Genomic DNA, 14,083 nt, shown 5'->3' with positions numbered 1-14,083 from the left:
ACCGAAAGAGAAAAAATAGAATTGCAGCATCTGAAGAACAGATACTACACTTTGATATAGACCCATATATCTTGACTTAATATAAATATATGTAATACAATTATATTATATACATATTGTTTATATTTAAAAGAGATGCGAGAAAAATTTAAAAAAAGGTGAGAAAAATAAAAGTTACCTTTGAAAGCAGATAAAAATGAAGTCAAATTCAAAATGGCTTACCTGAAAAGAAAAAGAAAATTGTAATGTTTACACATTCGTTTTATTAAAAAGCTTTTAGAATTAAAAAAAAAAAAAAAAATAGACAAAGAAAAAAGACGAAAAGAAATTCTTTTTATTGAAGGTTATTGTCCAAAAGTAAATCATTTAAAAAAGTTTGTAAAATGTTGCACTTTAAAACGATCTGTCATCTTTGGAGACGACTAATCATTAATTCACACTGATAGAATGATTAATAAAACAAATCTGTTATCGAATTTCTGTTTTTTTTTTTTTTTTCTGGCCAAAATCAAAATTGCCATCAACTGAGCTTCAATCTATGGTCCACCCTTGCCAAACTTTCACAAGAAACACTCGTCTAGCTAAAAACACCATCAATAATCCCCCCCCCCAACTCTCTATCTGTGCCTAAACCTAAACATAGATTCCATGAGCAAAGCTTCTTTCTAAGAAGTGCACGCCTGTGGAACTGTCTTCCGTTTTCCTGCTTTCCAGCTGACTACAATCTGATGGTCTTCAAGTCCAATGTAAACAAGTTCTTGATGAGCCGTTCCACTTAAGTTAACAAATTTACCGAATTTTCATTACTAACGATTACTATATTGTCCAATTGACTACTGTACACTATTAACCCTTATTCTCGAGTGGTCTTTGGGCTTTGATAAATTCCATGAAGCTTTTTTCTTAGAACTGCTCACCTGTGTAACTGTTCCACTAGCCTGTTTTCCAGCCGACTACAATATGATCGTCTTCAAGTTCAATGTAAACAAATTCTTGCTGAGCCGTCCCCTTAAACAGTCAATTTCTACCCAATTTCCATCACCGTACACTCATTAACCGTTATTCTCGAGTGGGCCTTCAAGTGTCGATAAATGGCGACTCCTTCATAAAACAAATAAAATTTGTTTTTTTCTAAAATAACCAAAGCATGATTATTTTAAAAAGTAATTGAATCCTATAAGTTAGCAGTATCATATAAAAATAAACAAATGAATTAAAAATAATTTATTAATCATACATTGTTTCCCCTCGTAGTAACAGACTTGATTAACCTAGAGAATAAAGAGCTAGACACATATGGTCGTGATTGACAACGGTTTACATATAGATTTGGACTCTTGGGATCGTTATCACTTACTGCATCTAGCTACACTGATGAATCATGAAACTAAAAGCAGCTATCAGCGAATGTTTGTGTGCGTTGACAGTTCATTAAAAAAAAAAAAAAAAATAAATAAAATAGGCGGCCCCGGTTAGCATACCAGCCTGCATCTTTCACAAGAATTTCTAAAAAACAGAATTAGATCTCTAGCAAAACCGATTTAAACTTTTGAACTATCCGGAGAATTAATTTTACCATTCTGAGGTTGGAAATTCTAGCATTACACATTTTTTTTTTTTTTTTTTACATAAGCATTGATATTTCGCTACACATCCATGAGCATGTTTCGGTCAGCTAGTTACTTGTTGTAACCAGAAACCTCTTCAAGCGGTACAAAATTTTACTGAATATAAAGAATACAATTTTCAAGACCTTTTCAAGGTGATAATAGAAATAAGGCCTTTTCAAGACACAGGTAAGGTTACAGACAGCTTTTGTATAAGCTGTACCGCCTGAAGCGGTCTCTAGTTACAAGTAACGAGCTGGCCGAAACATGCTCATGAATGTGTAGCGACATATTATTGCTTATGTAAAAACAATAAAAAGTATATCTTGCCCTGCTCCGGTATTGAGCACTCTTATAATAACCTCGTTAAACTTCATTGGTTACTTTAACTCTGAAAAATATTAACCATAAATTATATATATATATATATATATATATATATATACATACATATAAAGCTGAATGTGTGCGTGTCTGGTCATGAATAGGCTCCTATATGGTTAGCTATTTAAAAAAAACTGATTACATATAATGATAAAAGATGTATCGAGACACAGAAATGGGTATGTTTGGTCTGGCAGAACGGTGGTTCATTAAAATTGTGGGGTCTACGCTCGCACCTAGTCCACAAAGTATGGAAATAAAAATTTAAAAATTAAAAAAAAAAACGTTTACAAGTATCTTTGATATAGATGCACATAATACTTTGATAAGTGTGTTTTAACTTAAATAGTGATGGTATAATAAAATTGTGGGGTCTGCGTTCACGCCTGGTCTCCATAGAATGGAAATAGGCACAAACTTTAATAAAGACTTTTCATATCTATCTGCGTAAGTATACTTTGATAATTATGTTTGTTTGAAGAAATATGGTATAATACAATTATGGGGCGTTCGTTCGCGCCTGACCTCCATAGAATTGAAATATGTCACGAAGTTTAACAAGGTTTTTTTAATATAGATCCACAGAATATTGTGATAAGTGTTTCAGTGTGAACAGGTATGGTATAATAAATTATGGGGTTTATCTATTTCATTTTTACTTTCATCATATTTTGCTTTGGTTTTGATACCTCCAAATTCGAAGCTATCTCTTTACAACCCTTCCTTTTCATAACTTATCATACTTTAATAAATCAGAGTCCATTTTCTGTAGGCTGTCTTCGAACCCAGTCAACGACGGGTACTTTTGCTAGTATATATATATATATATATACACACACACACACACACACACACACACACACACACATGCAGATTTCATACAGATTTTCAATGTCCATTTCCAAGGTCTCCAGACAAAATTCCAGTTTTAAAAACAAAATTTGATGTATAAAGAATGATATAATAAACCAAAATATCAATATTTTAATTAATATTTAAAAAAAAAAATATTTTTATAATATTTATTTCGATTTTAAATTACACTTCGACTACATCCATAAAGTATATGCACATACTCTAGTTTCACGATAACTTTTGTGTCGACAATACCGAAAATAATGATGCAATTTCAGAAGAATGTATTTGTTTCAATTTTATTTTTTAATATTTAAAACCTATTTTAAAAAGTCTTTTAATATTTTAAAAGCTATTTTAATAGTACTTATTTTGATTTCACTTTTAATCTTCGGATACAAAATTTTACTGAATATAAAGAATACCATTTTCAAGACCTTTTAAAGAAATACAAAAAAGGCCTTTTTAAGACAAAACTCAAAATTCAAATCGTTTTCAAGCACGTGCGAACCATGAGATATATGTGTGTGTGTGTGTGTGTGTGTGTGTGTGTGTGTGGTCAGCACCAAACGTATTCAAGGTTTAACCGGCTTCCTCCGAAGGAGGAAGTTTCATGGGAGTATGAAATTCACAAGTGGTCCCATGTCTATCCCCGTTAGGGGAGATGACGACGTTAGGTTTTTGCAACTTTTTGCAGGAAGGTGTCGACGTCCTCCTACATACGGCACCTGGACTTCCCAAATTGGTCACCCATTTTAATAATGACCAGGCTCAACGTTGCTTAACTTCGGTGATCTGACAGGAACCGGTGTATCAACGTGATTATGCCGTACCTATAATATAGGGGATAGACATGGGACCGCTTGTGAAGTTTATACTTCGGAGGAAGCCGGTTAAACCCTGGATAGGGTTGGTGCTGACTGCACACACACACACACACATATATATATATATATAAAAGCAAACATTAAAAATAAAAATCTTCTGTTTAATCATACTTTTTATTTTTTCGATTTTCCTTATTGGTCTCTGATAAAAAGGAAAGTGGACCTGTAAATTCACCCTTGTCCGTTCATCTGTCCGCACTTTTCTCAATAAGTACGCGTTGGAATTTTTAAAAATTTTGCACAAACATTAAACATGATAGGAGTAAAAAAGTAGCAGAACGGATTTTCCGGGAAAAGTTTGCGCCCCCCCCCCCGAAGGTGCCTTTTGGGTTAAAAATGGCTAAAATTGATACATGTTTTGCTTATTAAAAATAAAAATGATGCCTTGGATTTTTATAAAAACTTTCTGAAAAGTTGTAACTAACTGATTTCTATATAATTTTGTTTGTCTATACTTCGCGATAACTCTTGGGTGTGTCCAGGGGCTCTTTTAGGGCTAATAAAAGCACTCCATTTTTGGGACTATTTTACTATATTTTTCCAAAATTTTCTGTGTATGTCTATTTAGCAGTTTTGCGTGGTGCTGAACTCAAATTTAAATATGTTAAGGCCTTGGGGCATTTGGGGGCTACATGGGGGGGGGGCAAATGATGGACTTAGTCATTTCTTTTTTTTTTTTTGCATGGTACAAAACTCAAATTTACATATGTCAAGGTCTAAAACTACTGTTTATTCATTTTCACCTGGATTTGACGCCCCCTGGGGACTTTTGGAGCTAAATGGTGGGGAGAGGGCCAAATGCTGAACTTTTTTATGCTTCGTTCATTGTGCACTCACGGTGAACCATGCATGCTTCACTTGTCTTATGTTAAAAACAAAAAAAACAAAAACAGTAGATGTTCCATAGGTATCATGAACGTTTTTGATTCTTCATCGAATCATCAGGTGAAAAACCAAATGAACAAAAAAGGCTGGAGAAAAGAGAACTTCAAAAAGTGTGAAATGGGGTGTGCGAAGTCAGTTGAACGCCCTGAGAATTTTTTCGCACCGTTTCAGTGAAGAAAAAAATAAGGTTAATTTAAATTTCGTGCTGTCAGAATTGGTGTCACAGGATAGTATTGTATCACGTTAATGATTTTAAAATATTATGACTGGTTTCATAGAAAATATTAATTGTAGGCTGATGAGTTTTGATGAAGATTGCTTAGAGTATTTTTAATATGAGCCATTTTCAGCAAAACCCAACAGAATATTATATAATGAAAAATAAATAAAAATTCAAATTCTCTTCCCCCCCCTCTCCACTCTCCCTTCATTTTAACGAGTTTGATTTGAAACTAGTTTAAAATTAAATTCACAAACTTATTCTGGAACCCAACCCCCACCAAGTAACTTTATACTTTTTTTTAAACAACGACACTGAAAGTCCAAATATTAGTCTAAAACTTTTGGTAGCCTCGTAACTCATTTCCCTTATTTTGTTCTTTAGTCCCCATATTCCATGAACGATGTTTCTCACAAAGGGAAAAGAATTGCTGTTTTCAGGGTCAGAATCTATCCATCTTAAAAACTAGCCAACTTATTGTTGGCTAGTTTTTAACCCTTTTTTAGTTACTTACATCAAGTGACTTCATGCTTTGTCTGGAGCGATTTCCATAAAAAAACGTTAGCTTTACACTGTCTTTTTTTATGGAAAAGAATTTATGCAAACATTTTTGAAGGTCAATGAGAGGAGAGTTTTTATATTTTAATTCATCTGATTTCGTATTTATTATTGCAGAGCCAAATCTATACTGAATATTATATTGTACCTAATAGAAAGTACTGATTTCAAAAGTTAAAAAATAACGACTTGGGTGCTATTAGCTAGAATCAAAACCGTAACATTTAATGCTCCAGCTATCTTCCTTACTGTTCGAGTTAACTCGACATAGATAAGATTTGAAATTAAACGACGTCTAGCTATGACTGATTGAATTTGCACATGTGTAAAACTAGCAAACATATGACAGCAAGTTGAAATGAACTTTTTGCATTTCAACTTCCTGTCATATTTCTGTATGTGTTATTCATCCACTCAAACAAAGCTTTTACTTGTTCTAAACTATTCTTGGTGTATGATTGCTATTTCCTGTTAATTTCAGTGTCATGTGACCAGTAGTTTAAGAGTTTATCGGTTAAAAACACACATACATACATCTATTTTATTTATATAGAAGATTTACGAGTTGAAAGGAGGAGCTTTGTACATAATTTTGCAAAAAATATATCTAATAGATTAAAAAAAATTTGTTGTGAAATAATAATGCAAGTAGAAATACTCCTGGGCAATACCAGGTCGGAACAGCTAGTATATATATAAGTGAAATGTAAGAATTTAATATAGTTTCACATTATAACTTCCTGGCCAACTATCTTAATATCGGTTATGTAAATTTAAAAACAATTCTAGCTATAGTGTTAGTTTAAAAGTGTAGATCTATTATATAAGGGATATTTGTTTTTTGTTTTTTTGTGTGTGTTCAGCTAAAAGTAATAAACTACACAAAACATCCCCACAAAGTTGCAAAATTTTTTTATGATTGTCTTGGACAAAACACAGCGACATTTCTTAATATTCATTCTTTCAGAGGTTAACTGAAACAGAATTGGTGTAAAGGGCGCGATATTTATAACGACTTTTTATTAGGCAATAAGTCTGTTTTTTTCAATTGCTAAAGAGAGACACAGAGAGAGAGAGAGAGAGAGAGAGAGAGAGAGAGAGAGGAAGGGAGGGGTATACAGAAAAGTGGAGGAAATAGGGAGAGGGAGAATAAATGAATAAATGAAAGAGAAATTTTAAAAGATGGTATACACATGTTAACTTTCCTACATTTTTTATGAAAATTGTTCCAGAAAAAGCGTGAAGCCACTTGATGTAAGTAGCTAACAAGCATGAAAGATGATTATCCTAAAGGCAATGTCTTTCGACCTTAATCTTGAAAAGACTAAATTCATAGGTAGGAGGAAAACAATCAGCAGAAAGAGTTCCACAAGTTTGCAATTCTTGGAAAGAATCAACTAGAATAGGAATATGCATTGCAGCGAGATATCAAAACACTGAATTGATGAAGACCACTAGATCAGGGAGTCAAATGAACTGGAACAAAGGAAGCAGGACATACATCAGATAATTCTGAACAGATTCCATAATAGTATTTAAGAGCAACATCACGTCTATGAGAGAGATTAGAGTAGGAGAAGGCAATCAAATTACAGATATATTTCTTTGTTGTTCATGGCCCAGGGCAATGCCAAGTAATCATGCTAATTTAAATAAAAATAAAATTGCAAAATTCAGATTTAATAATTTATTACTTATTTATTTTTTTACACAATTGCATTTTTTAGTGTTAAAAGTGATTGCGAGGAAAATATTGATGTGAATTTGCAGTGACAAGAACCGCTTGCAGTAGCAACATTTACGTGCAGATGAATAAGGTGCAAGTTCTTCTTGGATTCTTTATAATCACACATGATGATACGATCTTTGAGAGTAAAAAAAAGATTTACAGCAAATCATTCTGACCTCCATATGAGTCTGGCATTGTTAGAGATGCATTTTCTCTTGCATCCCATCCTGATGATAATAGGCTACATGTCGATACTGTTTTTGAGCACAGATACAAGTGATCATGACACCCATAACGCATTTCTTACATGGCCGAGTTAGGTTTGCCTGCTTTTACTCTATGCTGAAACACCTGTTAGCTATTGGTCTCTCACAACCTATCAAGGCTCGAAGGCCACTTGAAAACGACTGTCAGGATGCCAGTAAGGCAACACAATGATTATCAGTAATAGTGATACTTGGATAGTATTTGTTTATTTAAGACTAGCATGGGTGCCCGGCGTTGCTAGGGTGTTTATAGGTGTGTGTTTGGAAAAAAAAAAAAAAAGTTAGTTGGCAGGCAGGCTCGAACCCGTGATGCAAAGGCAGAAAAGAAAGTGAAAGAAAACCTGACATCTTACCGCAAAGCTATATTGCGACAGGAAGTGAAAAGCGTTCAAATTTAGTGATGTCAACTTTAACGCCATAGAAGATAAAAATCACGCACTTAACTCTGGCTGTAGGTCAGTTAAGCATTCAGTTTTGTTTCCCCAAGATGTTAATTACACAGTTAACTTTGGCTGTAGGCCAGTTGCCAGATTTGTTTCCCCACAATATTGGGGAAAACCAGCCCCCCCCCGCCAAAAAAAAATGGGGGAGTTCTGGCAGTGTCCAAATGAATAGCAATTGTTTGATATGAAGGGTTTCCCCCCACATTGATCAAAGCTGATTGCCTTTCTGGATATCCCAGCTAGGTAGGCCAGGCGGTCGAGTTTGCTTCGATTAGTTTTGTTTTATTTATACGAAAAACACAAACACATGAAAGGACAGAACGGCGGGAATTTTTTAAAAGTCGATCAAAATAAAGATAGAGATGACATCCGTTCACAAATCAGAGATATTACAATCTAGGGAGTATAAGGAAAGTTCTCCAAAATAGTAACCTTGCCGATAATCCCCGCAAAAAAAGCCTTTCGTGGACATACACAAATGTGCGTACCCATTTTGCCTTTTATATAATAGACTAGCGGGGGGGGGGGGTATCCGGCGATGCCCGGGTGTCTTGAGGTAAATCAAAACTCCGGGGGGAGGTTAAATAATAAAAAAAAATGTTTTGGTAGGTGAGTGTATGAGGATTGAACCCGTACCCTTGAGTTGGAAATTAATGTGTGAAAAAAAAACGTACTAAGTTAACCATTGAACCACGGCGACAGACAACGTTTAGCAGGTTATTTGACTATAAAAACAGCCCAATCAACACGCGAGAAGCCAAAATAGCAATAATTTTGTAAAAATCGACGTAAATAAATCTATACGCTACGCGGTTTCCTAATTCCTAGATATTATTATATAGGACCTATATACACAGTTTTAAGCAATAGTAACGAACCCGGGACCGTGTGCGAGAAAAGCCTTTTGAAGACATACACGAAATGGTCACACACATTTTGCCTTTTATATATATATAGACGTTTGAACACAAGTCAGTTTTATCCATAAGTAGGAGAGAGGAAATGCTAGGTTCATGCCTTTCAAATTGATTGTATTGGCGTGTAAGTAAATCAAATACATTTGATATGATCTTAAGGCAGCAGCACCCCTAAAATCCAACCCTACCTCACAGTGATATGGGTGGTGGTAGTGTCAGGGCTCTGGTGAAAATCTCTGAGGAGACGGAACCAAGGATCAGTACTCTTCTTTATAAATGTTCTCAACAAGCCGACAAAAAGTCCAGCAGAACGGGTGCATCATGGGAGATTCCGTATGTGAATGATATTGTTATCTGTGCAACCAGTGTGACAGAAGCGAGTACAGCATTTAACAGGTGGAAATCAGCATATGAAAGGGGGCAATTTCAGAGTTAATATTGCAATATAGTCTATATAATGTGTTTATGAGTATATATGAATGCGTATCTTCTGTTTGATGTGTGATATATTTGTAACATAGCGCAGATGGACATATGTAAATGCATAAGAAATAACGTCACTGGTGGAGGGAAGAAAGGACTCTAAAAAAGGAGAAAGGTCTCATGAGAGACGAGATAATTACTGTTTCACCACGTTTCAGCCAATTCATCCTCAGGCCTTCTTCAGGTGATTAACTACGATGGGAGAGGAATGGAGTGTCTCGTAACTAAAAACAGCCTATCCTGCCTTGACAGAGTACAAAATAGACTTCGTGGTTTAGTGGGGGGATGCCTTTTTCTCTTCCCTGTAACCTCTCTCCCACAGAAGAGACGTTGCAAGCCTGTCTTTGTTTTATCGCTATTTCCATGGCAGGTGCTCGTCTGAGCTCCAATCCCTCGTCCCCCCTTCGCCAATCTTTCACGAGAAACACTAGTCTGGCTGAAACTACTGTCAATAATTTTCTCCACTCTTTATCTGTGCCTAAATCCAAACGTAGATTCCATGAGCAAAGCTTCTTTCTTAGAACTGCACGCCAGTGGAATTCTCTGCTGCTTGCCTGTTTCCCACCTGACTACAACTTGGACGTCTTCAAGTCCAACATAAACAATCTCCTGACAAACCGCCCCCTTAAGACACTATCAAAACCCCCAATGCTAATGATTACTACAATACTATCTCATTGATTACTGTACACGCAATAACCCTTATCCCTGAGTGGCCTTCGGGCCTTGATAAGTGGTGACCCCCATGTAAAAAAAAAAAAAAAAAAAATATTTGTAACCTAAACACTGACTATCGGCCATTGTAGGTTAACTGGTAATTTCCAGGAGCTAATAACATGACAAAAACAAACTATATATCTTACGTGGATATGATATCTGTTCCACAAGGCATATAACAATTCCGCATTTGTAAGCTTGGAATTGGCTCAAACTCCATCAAATGCAGAACATGCAATAAGTGGTGTCACAAAAAGTGTATCTACTTACTGGTGCTTTGCGCAGTTGATGCAGTTAATTTCATTTGCAACACCTATCAAAAATTTACACTTTATAGAAAGAGTAGTTATAGATGGCAAAAGAGTCAATATATTCACACAAATAACAATCGATTCAAGTGGGAAAACCACAATTATATGACACAATGTATATCTGCAAATGACATTGGCCTTTATGTTAATGTAGATGAGACTTCCAATACAGAGAGGGAGATCAAAGCTCTAAATGGAACAACACTAAAAGAAGTCACTGAGGTTACGTACCTGGGCAGCAATATAGGTTCCACAGAGATATCGAAATTTGCATCTCAAAAGCATTAGATAAGTTGTGAGTATGGACTTCAAGGCTAACTGACAAACTGAAAAAGCAGTTCTTCACAGCAGTGATGGAGTCTGTACTTGTTTACGGTACTACAACCTGGACACTCCCTCACACTCAGATTTTTATTTTTACTTGGGAAGGCCACTTGAGGATAAGGGTTAATGAATGTAAGGTGATAGTATAGTAATCGTTAATGGTGTAAATTTAGTGAAATTTGATTATTTATGGGGATGGCTCAATAAGAATTTGTTTACATTGGATTTGAAGGCTACCATCTTGTATTCAACAGGGAAGCAGGACAGCAGAACAGTGTTCCACAGGTGGGCAGTTCCGAGAAAGAAGCTTTGTTCGTGGAATCTGCATTTAGATTAAGGCACAGATAGAGAGTGGGGGAAATCGTTTATTACTGTTTTTAACTAGTTGAATGTTTTCTGTAAAAGTTTGGCAAGGAGGAACCATAGATTGGATTTTCGGTCAAGCACTTGCCATGAAAATAATAGAGCAGAGATAGGTTCGCAACGTTTCTTCTATGGAAAAGAGGTTGCAAGGAAGAGAAAAGGATATCACTTACTAGGTTTCTAAGTCAGTTTTGAACTATAAAAGTTGGATAGGGCGTGCCAAGCAGCTCCTGCTCAGATGTGGTAAGAGTGTTCCATTTTAGGGAGTACCTGGCTCTTATACAGAGGATTGCATTACCTGCTGGAGCGGTAGAGTGATCCAAGATTGCAAAGAAAGCTAGACGGCACGTACATCCGTATGCTATGAATAGTGTTCAATATATCTTGGCACGATCATCCCACAAAGCAATAACTTTATGCCAACCTACCCGTCATATCAGTGAGTGACATTTATGATTTGCCGGTCACTGCCAGAGGAGCAAGCAAGAGCTGGCGAGAAATATATTGCTGTGGACTGAATGGCATGGACACACAAGCATAGGATTACTTAAATCCATATATGTCCAACAAATTGCACATGACAAACTGTAACCCTGAAGATCTAAGGTAGCTGATGAAGACAGGAAAATCTGGAGAGAGAATCAGATTCGTCTGGGCAAGGAGCCCGACCAGATAAATAGACAGATATCTACCACATAGAAAGTGTTGAGGCATCTATCAATAATTTGACAAAATGCAGAGATCTCATTCTATTTGAGATTGGCAGCACACAAGAGATGTTCAACCTGTACTCTTATATAGCTACAAAACATGGTCAGTGATGCGACACAGCAATGACAATCTTGGTTGATGCAAATTGGATGGAGAACATTGCTGATCTCTTTCTACTGGCCCCCATGAGAAATTACATCCCATAACAATGTTTCTATTTGTTTGGCCACATCGCCCACCATCGGGCACCCGACATGCTCCAAAGTGTGTTCCACACTGACATCAATGGTCCAAGTTCATATCGTAGGCTGCTTAAAACATGGAGGAAATTAATTGATAACGACCTGATCCTAGCGGGTTACACAAGCGAAATGGCAACACACAAATTGAAAGCCATTCACAGATCTCTAAGTTCGGGTTTGAGATAAGATGATGAAAAATAAAAGTAATTAAATGGATTGAGTTTTCCAAATGTACCTGGCGTTGCCCGGAAATAAACATAAAATTCCTTAAAAAAAAAAAAAAAAAGAAAATGAAGTAAAACGGAAAGAAACTGACATCTGTGCATGCAAGTTTTTTTAGCGCTTTTTTTCTGAACAGTTCACTTCCAAAAAAAACAAAACAAAAAAAAACTTGAAGTTTTTGTATGAAAAAGTTTGTTTTTTTTGTCTTTACATAAACCTCCAGAAGAGTAACTTCTAATTGAATTATTACCAATTACTTTATCTATTACACCTTGCAGACTATTCTAGTATAAATTATAGATTCCTAAATTTTATAGTGAAAAAAAAAAAAAAATAAATAAAAAAAAACTAAAAAAAAAAAAACTAAAAAAAAACTTGCATTTCTGAAACCAAATTCACTCACGCTAACACTTATAATTTCGTTAATATTTATTTCACTCTAAAATAAATCCAAATTAGAAAAAGATAAAAAAGCATTTCCATGAAACAATCTGATAGGAATAAACACAAGATTTATCATATGAAAAAAAAAAAAAAGAAAAAAAAATGAAAAAAAAAAAGAAAAAAAAACATTAAATAAAAGCTTTCAATCCGACTAAAATCCATTATTAAGACTAATGCAGTTTGAGTTCCTTTGTTCACTTAGAAATTGTATTTCTATGGATAACAATAAACTCACAAGATCTTGTGCAAAATGTATGACGACCACCCTATCTCATAGGCTCACGAGTCAAAAAGATAAATGCCAACACATAAACAATTTGGAATTCTAAATTTGGTTTGTCATCGCTAGTGAGTGTCGGCACAGATCACAATGAACAACCCAAGACCATTGATTAAGTTTGTTGTATTTGCAAATTTTACAGCATCTGATATCCCGAATGGCCCCTGTTAGGTGATTGCATGCAACCTAACAGTAATACTTTAAAATAGGTTTTATTTAAAACTCTTTACTCTAAATTTATACACTTAAAAAAAAAAAAAAAAAAAAAAAAAAAAAAAAGCAGGACTGTTGTTTAAGTGTTATATTTGCAGATTTGGTACCTTTTGTGATTGCACTACGATAAAACAACACAATCCAGAAAAAAACATAACACTCATATGCACACGTCTCAGTTTTTGTATGAATTAACATATAATATTTATGCATATTTTACGACTGGGCAATGCCGGGCAGTCTGCTAGCTATACTGTAATTCTGTGAGGAAATTAACGAAACTACTCTTTAACAACACTGCAACAAACACAGACAAATCTCAGCTCCAATGTTCTCTTTCGGCTATCAAAAATGCTACTTCCGGTTTTCTTCACTTCGTCTATTTTTATATTTGTTCCCATATGTAAACGAATGCAATCTATAAAAAAACCTAACTACAAACACAAGTCCTTTTTTTTCAATGAAAATCAAGTGTTCAACCTTTTGTTTTTCATCACAAACAAGACAGTGCCACTGACATATGGGGCTACTATTTAGGACCAAATTTATAGGGATACTATGGAGGGAGATGTCTGTTCACATTATCACATTATATTTGAACTTCTGCATGTCGGTATGATCAGGGGAGCAGGGACCTGGGAGGGAATTCTGAAGTCTAGCTACTTAGACGTAAAAGGGGGGGGGGGGCTAATGCATCTGTGTAGAAAGCTTCCTGGCATCTAGGGATCTCTACAGTGTAGGGGTGGGATTTTGCTGCTGGTCAGGGATATCTAGGTCGTGGGAGTACAAGAGTTTTGAGTTCAACATGCGCAACAGCCCATACGCTTCAAAGCTAGTAACTTCACTTTCTTCTCCATTGTTACAGAAGGTAAAATTTAATTTTCCTTTATATTTTAAACAACAGAATGTGGGAGTGGCTTTCAATATGAGAACAGTAGTCCAAATAATCGAAATACAAACCATCAACCCTTATCTAAAAAATTATTCATGATTTAACTTTATGAAAAAAAAAAGATTTTTTT

At 35.3% G+C, this 14,083-nt stretch overlaps 1 protein-coding gene and 1 pseudogene across 2 annotated transcripts in view; both read right to left on the bottom strand.

Annotated features, from left to right (window-relative positions):
• The window catches only part of LOC145241354 (cGMP-inhibited 3',5'-cyclic phosphodiesterase 3A-like), a 436,871-nt gene that overhangs the window by 317,839 nt on the left and 104,949 nt on the right, over window positions 1–14,083 (bottom strand). The gene's annotated exons all lie outside the window — the stretch shown is intronic.
• On the bottom strand, window positions 3,563–3,681 carry LOC145241696 (5S ribosomal RNA; annotated as a pseudogene).

Source organism: Euprymna scolopes, chromosome 20 (genome assembly GCF_053919585.1).
Source record: "Euprymna scolopes isolate OS-2025 chromosome 20, ASM5391958v1, whole genome shotgun sequence".
In the NCBI taxonomy this organism is placed as follows: Eukaryota; Metazoa; Mollusca; class Cephalopoda; order Sepiida; family Sepiolidae; genus Euprymna; species Euprymna scolopes.
This window is presented reverse-complemented; position numbering and strand designations above follow the sequence as displayed.